A 10,652-nucleotide genomic window follows, 5' to 3' on the forward strand; every position below is an offset into this window, starting at 1 on the left:
ACTGTACGTGTAACTTCAAATCACTGACAAGCCTCAGAAAATTATGAAACGAAAAAAGTTTATTCCTTACTACCTTCCCGTTATTTATGCAGTAAAATTTCCACTTGAAGAATGATGTTTTAATTTGTTACTGCTCTCGACAATTTTGTAGACAGTATTCACATATACCACTGAAAGTAGCAGAAACATAATATCATTGTACGACACATATTTCACGACGGGGACCCCCGAGAAATACGGGACTCACAACGAACTGTGACGTCCATTAGTCGCCGGCCGCGGTGGTCTCGCGGTTCTAGGCGCGCAGTCCGGAACCGTGCGACTGCTACGGTCGCAGGTTCGAATCCTGCCTCGGGCATGGATGTGTGTGATGTCCTTAGGTTAGTTAAGTTTAAGTAGTTCTAAGTTCTAGAGGACTGATGACCACAGAAGTTGAGTCCCATAGTGCTCAGAGCCGTTTGCACGTCCATTAGTCGCCTTGTCGGCAACACTTCGTGAATACTCGGCTCTAAATGTCGTCATAATAATTGAGATTCGTGAAGACCTGCCAGATCTCGCAAAACGCTTATCACTTCGTTGCTACTAACTCAGTTCACAACACATTTCGCAGACAGTGGCCACATATACCAATAGATGCACCTATCACTTTACAGTACATAGTTCAGGAAATATGACGTCATAGACATTGAGCTCCTTGTAACAGCAGGTTCAAGTTCTGCAGAGATACAGTTGAAATATATGTACCCAAATTTGTAAACTATTTTAAATATATGTGAAATATATTCGAGGCGTGCCTACGTGGGCAAGGCCAAGAGTAGAAAACTCATCTGAAACCAATGGAACGATTTCAACCAAATCTGGTACACATATCAGTTGTGATCTGGAAAGAAATAGTGAGACAGTAAGAACCAACAAACCTTCCATTCGGGTGAGCTTAACAATGCGGAGAGAAGGGCGAGGAGAAGATGGACAGGTGACAAGGAGGAAGAAGGATACATATAGGAAGCAAGACTGAAGACCAATCAAGACACGTTCTTACGATTTTTCGACCTGGAAAGAGCATTCGACAATGTAAGAGGTGCAAGATGTTCAAGATCCTGAGAAAAATAAGGGTAAGCTATAGGAAAAGACGGGTAATATTCAATATGTACAAGAGTCAAGAGGGAACAAAAACAGTGGAAGACCAAGAACGACGCGCACGGATTACGAGTGTATAAGACAGGAATTTAGTCTTTCGCCACTGCTGTTCAGTCAATGCTTCGAAGAAGCGATGACGAAAGTAAAAGAAAGGTTCAGGAGTGAAATTAAAATTCGAGGTGACAGAGTATCAGCTTTAAGCTTCGCTGATGACATTGCTATCTTCAGTGAAAGTGAAGAAGACTTACAGGATCTGTTAAAAGGAATAAACAGACTAATTAGTACAGAATATGGATTGAGAGTACAAAAGTAATGAAACATATCAGAAATGAACACCGAGAAACTTCATCAGAATTGGTGATCACGACGTAGATGAATTTGAGATCTGTTACCTAGGCAGCAAAAAACCGACCACGGACGGAGCAAGCTGACTAGCACTGGCAAAAAGGGAATTCCTGGCGAAGAGAAATCTTCTAGTATCAAACACAGGTCTGAATCTGAGGGAGAAATTTCCGAGAATGTACGTTTGGGGCATAGCATTCTATAAAAATGAGACAGGGACTGTGGGAAAACCAGAGCATAAGAGAACAGAAGCAATTGAGACGTGGTGCTACAGAAGAATATTTCAAAATTGGGTGGAATGACAAGGTAAGAAGTTTAAAAGGTTCTCCACAGAATTGATGAGGAAATCTATGTGTGGCAAATACTGACAAGAAGAAGGGACGGGATGATAGAGCATCTGTTAAGACATGAGGGAGTGACTTCCGAGGTACTAGAGGAAAGGAATTCGTGTGGGTCGCATCAAACCAGTCTGCTGAGTAAAAAAAATTGGGGGGGGGGGGGGGGAGGTGCGGGGAACTAAGTTTGGACAAAGAGAAGAGGTGGATGAAATGGACAGAAAGAAGGCAGAGGGGGAGAGGAGGAGATGGATAGAAAAAGGAGAGAGGAGGTTATGAACGGGGCCGGCCGATGTGGCAGGGCGGTTCTAGGCTCTACAGTCTGCAGGTTCGAATCCTGCCTCGGGCATGGATGTGTGTGATGTCCTTAGGTTAGTTAGGTTTAAGTAGTTCTAAGTTCTAGGGGACTGATGAAGTCAGTCCCAAAGTGCTCAGAGCCATTTGAACCATTTTTTTATGAACTGGGAGAGGGGAGAAGAAAGAGATGGAGTAGTTGAAGATTGCAATAATTACATACGCGCCAAGCGTGTTGCTGAGATAGTTCGATGGAATAAAAAAAAAAAAAGAAAAAAAGATAGAAGACAAAGAGAGATATGCTCCGATTAAAAATTACGTAAAGAATGGATCCCTTCTGTCTTTTGATTCAACCTGTTCATGGAACAAGCATGACTAAAATAAAAGAAATATTTAGTAATCGGTATTAAATTCGTAGTAGAAAAATGTAAACGACAGGCTTCGCTCATAAAACTGTTATTCCGAGCGAAGGTGTGGAAGCCCTGCAGGACTTCTTGAATGAAGTGAGCAGTCTACTGATCACAGACCGCTGAGTGAGGGTAAGTGAAAGGACGAAAATATTGATAAGTAGCGCAAATAAGATTAGCTCAAACTTAATGTCAAAACTTGTCATACCGTAGTAGAAAAAGTGAAGAAATTCTAACATCTTGTATATAAAATAATTCCTGATGGAAGCAAGGCGAAGAAGCAGACTAGCAAGAGGAAAAGACGCCATTCCTTGCTAAAAACTACTACTGGTATTAGGTTTTTCCAGAGACCATTTTAAGTCTCAAACGTCTATGATGAACGTAAGCACGCTGAAGCGACGAATGCAAAGTTGTTTCAAAGCCAGAATTCGAACCCAGCCCTCCTGGTCACTTGGCAGACGCGCTAACCACTACGCAACCAAGGCACAGCGGATTTGCCCTACTCCACGGACTACTCTAGTACCCCTCCCAAGCAAATTCCCGTTCACACCTCAGCCCATTTGGTATTCCCCCTAAACTCAAACAGCACTGCAGTGGCTCTCGAACTGTATGAGAGGCTCATCTCAACACCTCAGCATCGAAAGGAAATTTTGACTGAGGAGGGAGGCGTGCTAGGATAATTCGTGGACCTATACAAATCTTCTATGCCAGTGTGGTGTAGTGGTTAGAGTATCTGCCATGTGAGCAGGGATCCTGGGTTCGAATCCCTGCCTTGGTACAAATTTTCCTTTGTCGCTTCAGTCTGCATATATACATACGGGAAAGAAGTTTCAGAGATTATACGTTTGGGGTTCAGCGTTTTGTGGAGGGAAAAGAAGAGACTGGAAGCGACTGAGATATGATGTTACATACGGAAGCTGAGAATTAAGTAAATTGGTAAGATATGAAAGGAGATACTTTGTAGAATGGACGAGAAAGGGAATCAGTCGGAACCACTTGAAAGGCATCTGCCTTATCCAGGTTTCGTGAGAGTATTATTTGTAATCAATAACTTGGGTTGAAATAGTCCAGCGAATTACTTTTCTGCTATTTGGTTATCATATTTTGAAGCCTGGGGGAAATTTGGGTGGGGAACCAACTTAACTGTCTTTTTTTTCGTTTTATCTCGTATCAGTATCCTATGTTACTCTTTACCCTTTCCTAGACACAGTTAGGTCTGTGATGTATGACTGTATCGTTAATTAGGAGTGCATGTGTGTTCGTAGAATCACCGCAGATTTCTTGATTCTTGTTATAGAAGCATGGGAACGTTGAATTTTACATTTAGAAGCTTGTTCCTGGCGTGACCGGAGCTCAGGCAACCTACTGGTGAATATATTCAACAAATAACTGATATTCTGAGATGGAATGGTTAACAGAGAAGAGGAAGTCGTGGCGGTTTGCATCACACTATTCAGAAGATGAAAAAAAAGAAAGAAAGAGAATGGTCTCACTGATATCAGATCTGTTCTCTCTCGCTGTCCACAGCAGTTTGTAACGAAACATGATATTTATGCGTTGCCCCTTCCATGTATCCACTACTTGTCTCTGGGCACAGCAAGCTGATCTGTTTTTAGTGTTCGCCAGTAAGTTCCGTTTCTAGGCATAGCTCAATATGTACTCGTCTGTAAAGCACGTTGCTATTTAGATGCTGGATCACTCATTGAATTTATTGGAAACACTTGGTGTATTGCATACGTTAAGTCTTCTCTTTCTGACAGTTTCTCCATCGGGTGTAGCCCCTGGAGTGTGAGTCTGTATAATGGGTCTGTATAACAACGTGCTACCGAGTTGCGATCTCGCCATAGTTACCCCTCTGATCGCTTCTTTTATTAATTTACCGATATAGGGTAATATAATGGCAGTTATAAGAGTCGAGGGACATGAAAGGGAAGCAGTGGTTGGGAAGGGAGTGAGACAGGGTTGTAGTCTATCCCCGATGCTATTTAATCTGCATATTGAGGAAGCAGTAAAGGAAACAAAAGAAAAATTCGGAGTAGGTATTAAAATCCACGGAGAAGAAATAAAAGCTTTGAGGTTCGCAGATGACATTGTAATTCTGTCAGAGACAGCTAACGACCTGGGAGAGCAGTTGAACGGAATGGACAGTATCTTGAAAGGAGTGTATGAGATGAACATCAACAAAAGCAAAAAGAAGATAATGGAATGTAGTCGAATTAAGTCGGGTGATGCTCAAGGAATCAGAATAGGAAATGAGATACTTAAAGTAGTAAAGGGAGCAAAATAACTGATGATGGTCGAAGTAGAGAGGATATAAAATGTAGACTGGCAATGTCAAGGAAAGCGTTCCTGAAGAAAAGAAATTTGTTAACATCGAGTATAGATTTAAGTGCCAGGAAGTCATTTCTGAAAGTATTTGTATGGAGTGTAGCCATGTATGTGGTGCTACAGAAGAATGTTGAAGATTAGATGGGTAGATCACACAGTTTATGAGGAGGGATTGAATAGAACTGGGGAGAAGAGGAGCTTGTGGTACAACTTGACTAGAAGAAGGGATGGGTTGGTAGGACATGTTCTGAGGCATCAAGGGATAGAGTAGCATGGAGAGCTGCATCAAACCAGTCTCAGGACTGAATACCACAACAAGAACAACAACATGGTAATACAATAGTGTACTATGTGAACATGGCGGAAGGAAGTACAATAACAATTTGAAGACTAAGAGAGAACTGATCGGGTTAAAAAACCAAAGACTCAGTCTTCCTCTGATACAGTACATCGAAAAGGTAACGACGGAAACAAGAAATGGAATTAAAATTCAGAGTGATGGATATGAATGATAAAATTTGCTGATGTCATTGCTATCCTCAGTGACAGAACGAATTACTGGACCTGTTAAATGGAATGAATTGTGCAAGGAGCACAGAATATGCACTGACTGAAAATCAAAGACACGAAGGTAATGAGGAGCATGATAAAAGAGATTATCTATAAACTGAATATCAAAGTTGGTGAGTACGTCGTAGATGAAGTGGAGAAGTTCTCCTGCCTTGGAAGCAAAATAACGCATGGCAGACAAAGAAAGAATGATATTATAAGCAGGCTATCACAGGCAATGTGAGGTCACAACTCCTGAAAATGGAGATTTGGAGCACAGCATTTTACTGAAATGAATCATTATGGGAAAACTGGAAAAAGAAGAGGATCGAAGAGTATGATATGTGGTCGGTGCTAAGTATAGATGTTGAAACTTTAGCAGATAGATAAGAAATGAGGCGCACTGCAGAATAGTGAGAGGAAAGAACTTTGTGGGAAAACTGACTAGTAGGAGGGACAGGAGGATAGTACATGTGTTAAAAACATCAGTGAGTTGCTTAAGTTGCTCTAAAGGGAGCCGACGACGGCAAAAGACTGTAGTGAAAGATAATAAATAATTGAAGTCGTTGGGTGTAAGTCCTGCTCTGAGATGGAGACACTGCCACAGGAGAGGAATCCTAGCGGATACATCAAAACAAGCAAGAACATCTATGAAATTTCCTAGCAGATTAAAACTGTGTGCCGGACCGAGACTCGAACTCGGGACCTTTGCTTTCGCGGGGAAGTGCTCTACCAACTTTTTTTTTAAAATCTCATTTTGTTCTATATTGTTCGTTGAATTCGCTTGTGGCGGACGTCCGATGACACTCGTTCAGGTTGTTTGTTGGTCCGTTTACTCAGTTTTTTTTTTTTATTACAGAGGGTAGCTAAACCCTCTGACGGAACACGCTGAGCTACCGTGCCGGCACCAACTGAGCTACCCAAGCACGACACACGCGGCGTCCTCACAGCTTTAACTCGGCCAGTACCTCGTCTCCTACCTTTCAAACTTGACAGAAGCGAACCGCAGGAGAGCTTCTGGGAAGTTTGGAAGGTAGGAGACGAGATACTGACTGAATTAAAGCTGTGAGGACTACGCGTGAGTTGTGCTTGGGTAACTCAGTTGCTAGAGCACTTGCCCGCGAAAGCAAAGGTCCCGAGTTCGAGTCACGGTCCGGCACACAATTTTAATCCGCCAGCAAGTTTCATATCAACGCTGTAGAGTAAAAATTTCATTCTAAGAACATCTATGACATTCTTCTTCAAAGAAAAGGCTAAAGAAAGAGCCTAAGGACACGTTGCGAAGGAACATTTGCAGGTATATGTTGACAGACAGGTGAATGTGCCGCGCCAAGTCGTAGATCACAACACGGTCATGTCTTAGCCGTCCTGTCTCCTGAGCAGAAAATGACGCGGTATCTGGGTACGACTGTGTCGTGTGCTTATTCTCTCGGCGGGCAGACAATGGCCAGACACCTCCGGGAACCGCATTGTCCCTGCGCGCTCCTCTCGCCTGCCTGTCTGGAGCGCACAATTGGGGAGCTTTTGTTGCGCTCTTGTTGCCGTGTCAAACTCGCGCCGGTTCCGCGTCTCTGGCTCCGGCCGCGAGGTAGCGGCAGCCGTCATTACGCTCCGCAATTAACGAGCCAGCTACGCTCGCAGCTAGCGGAGCTGTGCCTCGGCCGTGACAGCGCGAAATTCCACTGCCTCACAATTGCTAACGGACAATTACGCGTACATTGTGTTGTTCAATTGGACACTAAGACAACGTGAGAACGTCTGAACATCTGGAGAATGAAGTACTATTCAGAGGTAGGGACGATTTCCACTTCACTCAGTTGCTAACATTCTCATTAAAATTCAACAAATCGCTGCGTATACTTATACTAAGTTCATAAGTTGTTCCTTACGAATAGTTGAGTACGCTGGGGCTACTCTGCTCAACGGAGAAAGTAGATATTAACAGTTTGCACTAGGTCGTTCGATAATACTTGAGGAGGTTTGCTTGCCTCAGCTCTGAAGCTGTCACGTCTCCCATTGAATTTCCTCTCTGTAGGTCACGACTTGTGTCCTTTTAAACAGTAAACGTACAATAGCGTAGCGACTGCGATTGCGTCTACTATTGCGCAACGAATACTCACACGTAACTCAACTTAATAGCGAGTACCACCTTTTTCTGTTTATTTGCTGCTTAAGTGGTAAGTGCAGTGATGCGCCAAAGAAACTGCTATAGACAAGCGTATTCAGATACAGAACTATGTAAACAGGCATAACATGGCGCTGCGGTTGGTGTTACATCGGATACTGCTGCTACAATGGCAGGTTATCAAGATTTAAGTCACTTTCAACGTGGTGTTATAGTCAGCGCACTAGCGATGGGACACAGCATTTCCGAGGGATTTTTCCGTACAATCATTTCATGGGTGTACCGGTAAAATATCAAATCTTTGACATCGCTGCGGCCGGAAAAAGATCCTGCAAGAACAGGACCAACGTCGACTGAAGAGAACCGTTCAACTTGACAGAAGTGCAACCCTTCCACAAATCGCTGCAGATTTCAACCTGGGCCATCAGGGAGTGTCAGACATCATCGATATGGGCTTTCGAAGCCGAAGGCTCATTCGTGCGCTCTTGATAACTCCACGACACAAAGCTTTACGCCTCGCTTGGGCCCGTCAACACCGGTTTTGGACTGTTGATAACTGGAAACATGTTGCCTGATCGGATGAGTGTCGTTTCAAATTGTATCGAGCGTATGGCTGTGTACTTGTATGGTGACAACCTCATTAATCCGTGGACCCTGCATGTCAGCAGAGGACTATTCAAACTGGTGTGGTGCGTGTGCAGTTGGAGTGATGTGGGAACCCTAATATGCCTAGATACGACTCTCGCAGATGGCACGTACATATGCATCCTATCTGATAACCTGCATCCATTCATGTTCACCGTGCATTCCGATGGAGTTGGGCAGTTCCAGCAGGACCATTCGACACCCCACACGTCCAGAATTGCTACAGACTGGCTCCAGGAACACTCGTCTGAGTTTAAACACTTCCGCTGGCCACCAAACTCCCCAGGCATGAACATTATTGAGCATATCTGGCAAGCCTTGCAACGTGCTGTTCGGAAGAGATCTACACCCCCTCGTACACTTACGGATTTATGGACAGCCCTGCAGAACTCATGGTCTCAATTCGTCCAGCAATATTTCAGACATTAGTTGTAACCCTGCCACGTCGTGTTGCGGTCCTCCTGCGTGCATGCGGGGACCCTAATGATATTGCTCAAGAGTACCAGTTTCTTTGGCTCTTCAGTGGATGAACGTCACACATATAGTTGAAAGTGTAATAACGTTAACACAGTGTCAGAGCTAACTACATTTTGCCTGCAGTTGTTTCAAACATCGCTAGTTTATGGGAGTGTGTGGTTTGGTTCAAATGGCTCTGAGCACTATGGGACTCAACTGCTGTGGTCATCAGTCCCCTAGAACTTAGAACTACTTACACCTAACTAACCTAAGGACATCACACACATCCATGCCCGAGGCAGGATTCAATCACCAGACATCTTATTGCCCAAATAGCTGAATTCATCTATTACTGAACTCATGTATTACTTTTAGTGTCTCATGCCCTAACTCAGTTGTCAGTACCTCCCGATTTAATTTGTCTACATTCCAATATCCTCATTTTACTTTTCTTCACATTCATCTTATTGTAAGGTGGCTATAATTTCGCACCTTACACCACTCAACTACATACTTTGTAGTGATCTACAACCAGTATTAGGTATCATTTGATAAGTTGTACATCGCATTTATGAATATCTGAAGAAGACTGACATTGTCACGCACACCTTGTAAATAGTTGTTAACACTTATTGCGTGAAAGGCGACGGAGTGTCTTTATTTTTACTCTGAGAAGAGTAGCATTGTATGAATTTCTAATTAATGAGGATAAGTATTTCCTCGCAAACATTCCGCGCTGCGCGACAAAAGACTAAAATATGCTTGGCCGGCGTTCGGAAGAATCTGTAGAGAGGGAGTATATTCCGCTCATGTTCGACCGTCGCTCAGTATCAACTTTTGTTGGTACAGACGAACTTGCTGTCTTTACTCTCAGGAGATTTTATAGATAGAATGGTTAGGCACTGTACAAACTTATACGATTCTCTCCTTCGCCTCTGGGTAGGGAAGGAGTCGTCGTTGAGTATGCAGCGATCAGTGATTGAGAGCACTTCTTCTGTCTATACTCACGTCGAGACGTTATCTGAATTCCATCCTTGTGGCTGGGAGTTCGCGTTTCTTGTCTGTAGAACACAGGGATGAGAGGGCAGCATTCGATTATACTAGTCAGAGGACTATCTTCTCTGTTTGAAAGGGTTTATTTTGTGCTGGAGTTCTTCCATTGTCGCAGACGTGTACGAGAACGATCACTGCGACGCACCGGACGCAGTACATACGGTGATATTGCTAATTGCTTTGGCTTATTACGGCTATAAGGCTAAACAGCTGTGATCACGTAAAGTTTTATTTTCAGTAAGGTTGGAGACCACTGTAGATCATCTTTGAAAATAGTATCTTCTAGTGTTTGGTAAGTAGATGATGTCTGTCATCTTGTGTTATTTATATTAGATCGCGTAGGCAATTGATCAGTAATATTAGTTCGCAAATATAATCATTTGTAATGTAAAGGTTTTTTTTTAATCTACAATGCCAACGGCCTTGCCGCAGTGGTAACACCGTTTCCCGTCAGGTCACCGAAATTAAGCGCTGTCGGGCTGGGCTAGCACTTGGATGGGTGACCATCTGGTCTGCCGAGCGCTGTTGGCAAGCGGGGTGCACTCAGCCCTTGTGAGGCAAATTGAGGAGCTACTTGACGGAAAAGTAGCGGCTCCGGTCTCGGAAACTGACATATGGCTGGGAGCGCGATGTGCTGACCACGTGGCCCTCCCTAACCGCATCCAGTGACGCCTATGAGTTGAGGATGACATGGCGGCCGGTCAGTACCGTAGGGTCTTCATGGCTTGTTCGCAAGGAGTTTAGTTTTTTTTTTAATCTACAATAAATTTAGTTCATGAACTACGGGCAACGTATGAGTGGCCAAGTAAGTGGTCCCGACGGTCGAGATACCAGTTACTTTGGAATAAGGCTGGGCATCTGTGTGCTCATACGGCAAAGACTACCAAATTCACCGGTTAGTCCCTCAGCCGTTAGGGGTAAAACCCAATGGGACTCGGGGCAAGTAAGGCTAGCAACCTGCTTCCCTGGTACTTCAAATAT

The 10,652-nt window shown here is 43.8% G+C and overlaps 1 pseudogene; it reads left to right on the forward strand.

Moving 5' to 3' along the window:
• The first annotated feature begins 10,084 nt into the window (after positions 1-10,084).
• On the forward strand, positions 10,085-10,202 carry LOC126279285 (5S ribosomal RNA; annotated as a pseudogene).
• Positions 10,203-10,652: the final 450 nt, after the last annotated feature.

This window comes from Schistocerca gregaria, chromosome 6 (assembly GCF_023897955.1).
Source record: "Schistocerca gregaria isolate iqSchGreg1 chromosome 6, iqSchGreg1.2, whole genome shotgun sequence".
In the NCBI taxonomy this organism is placed as follows: Eukaryota; Metazoa; Arthropoda; class Insecta; order Orthoptera; family Acrididae; genus Schistocerca; species Schistocerca gregaria.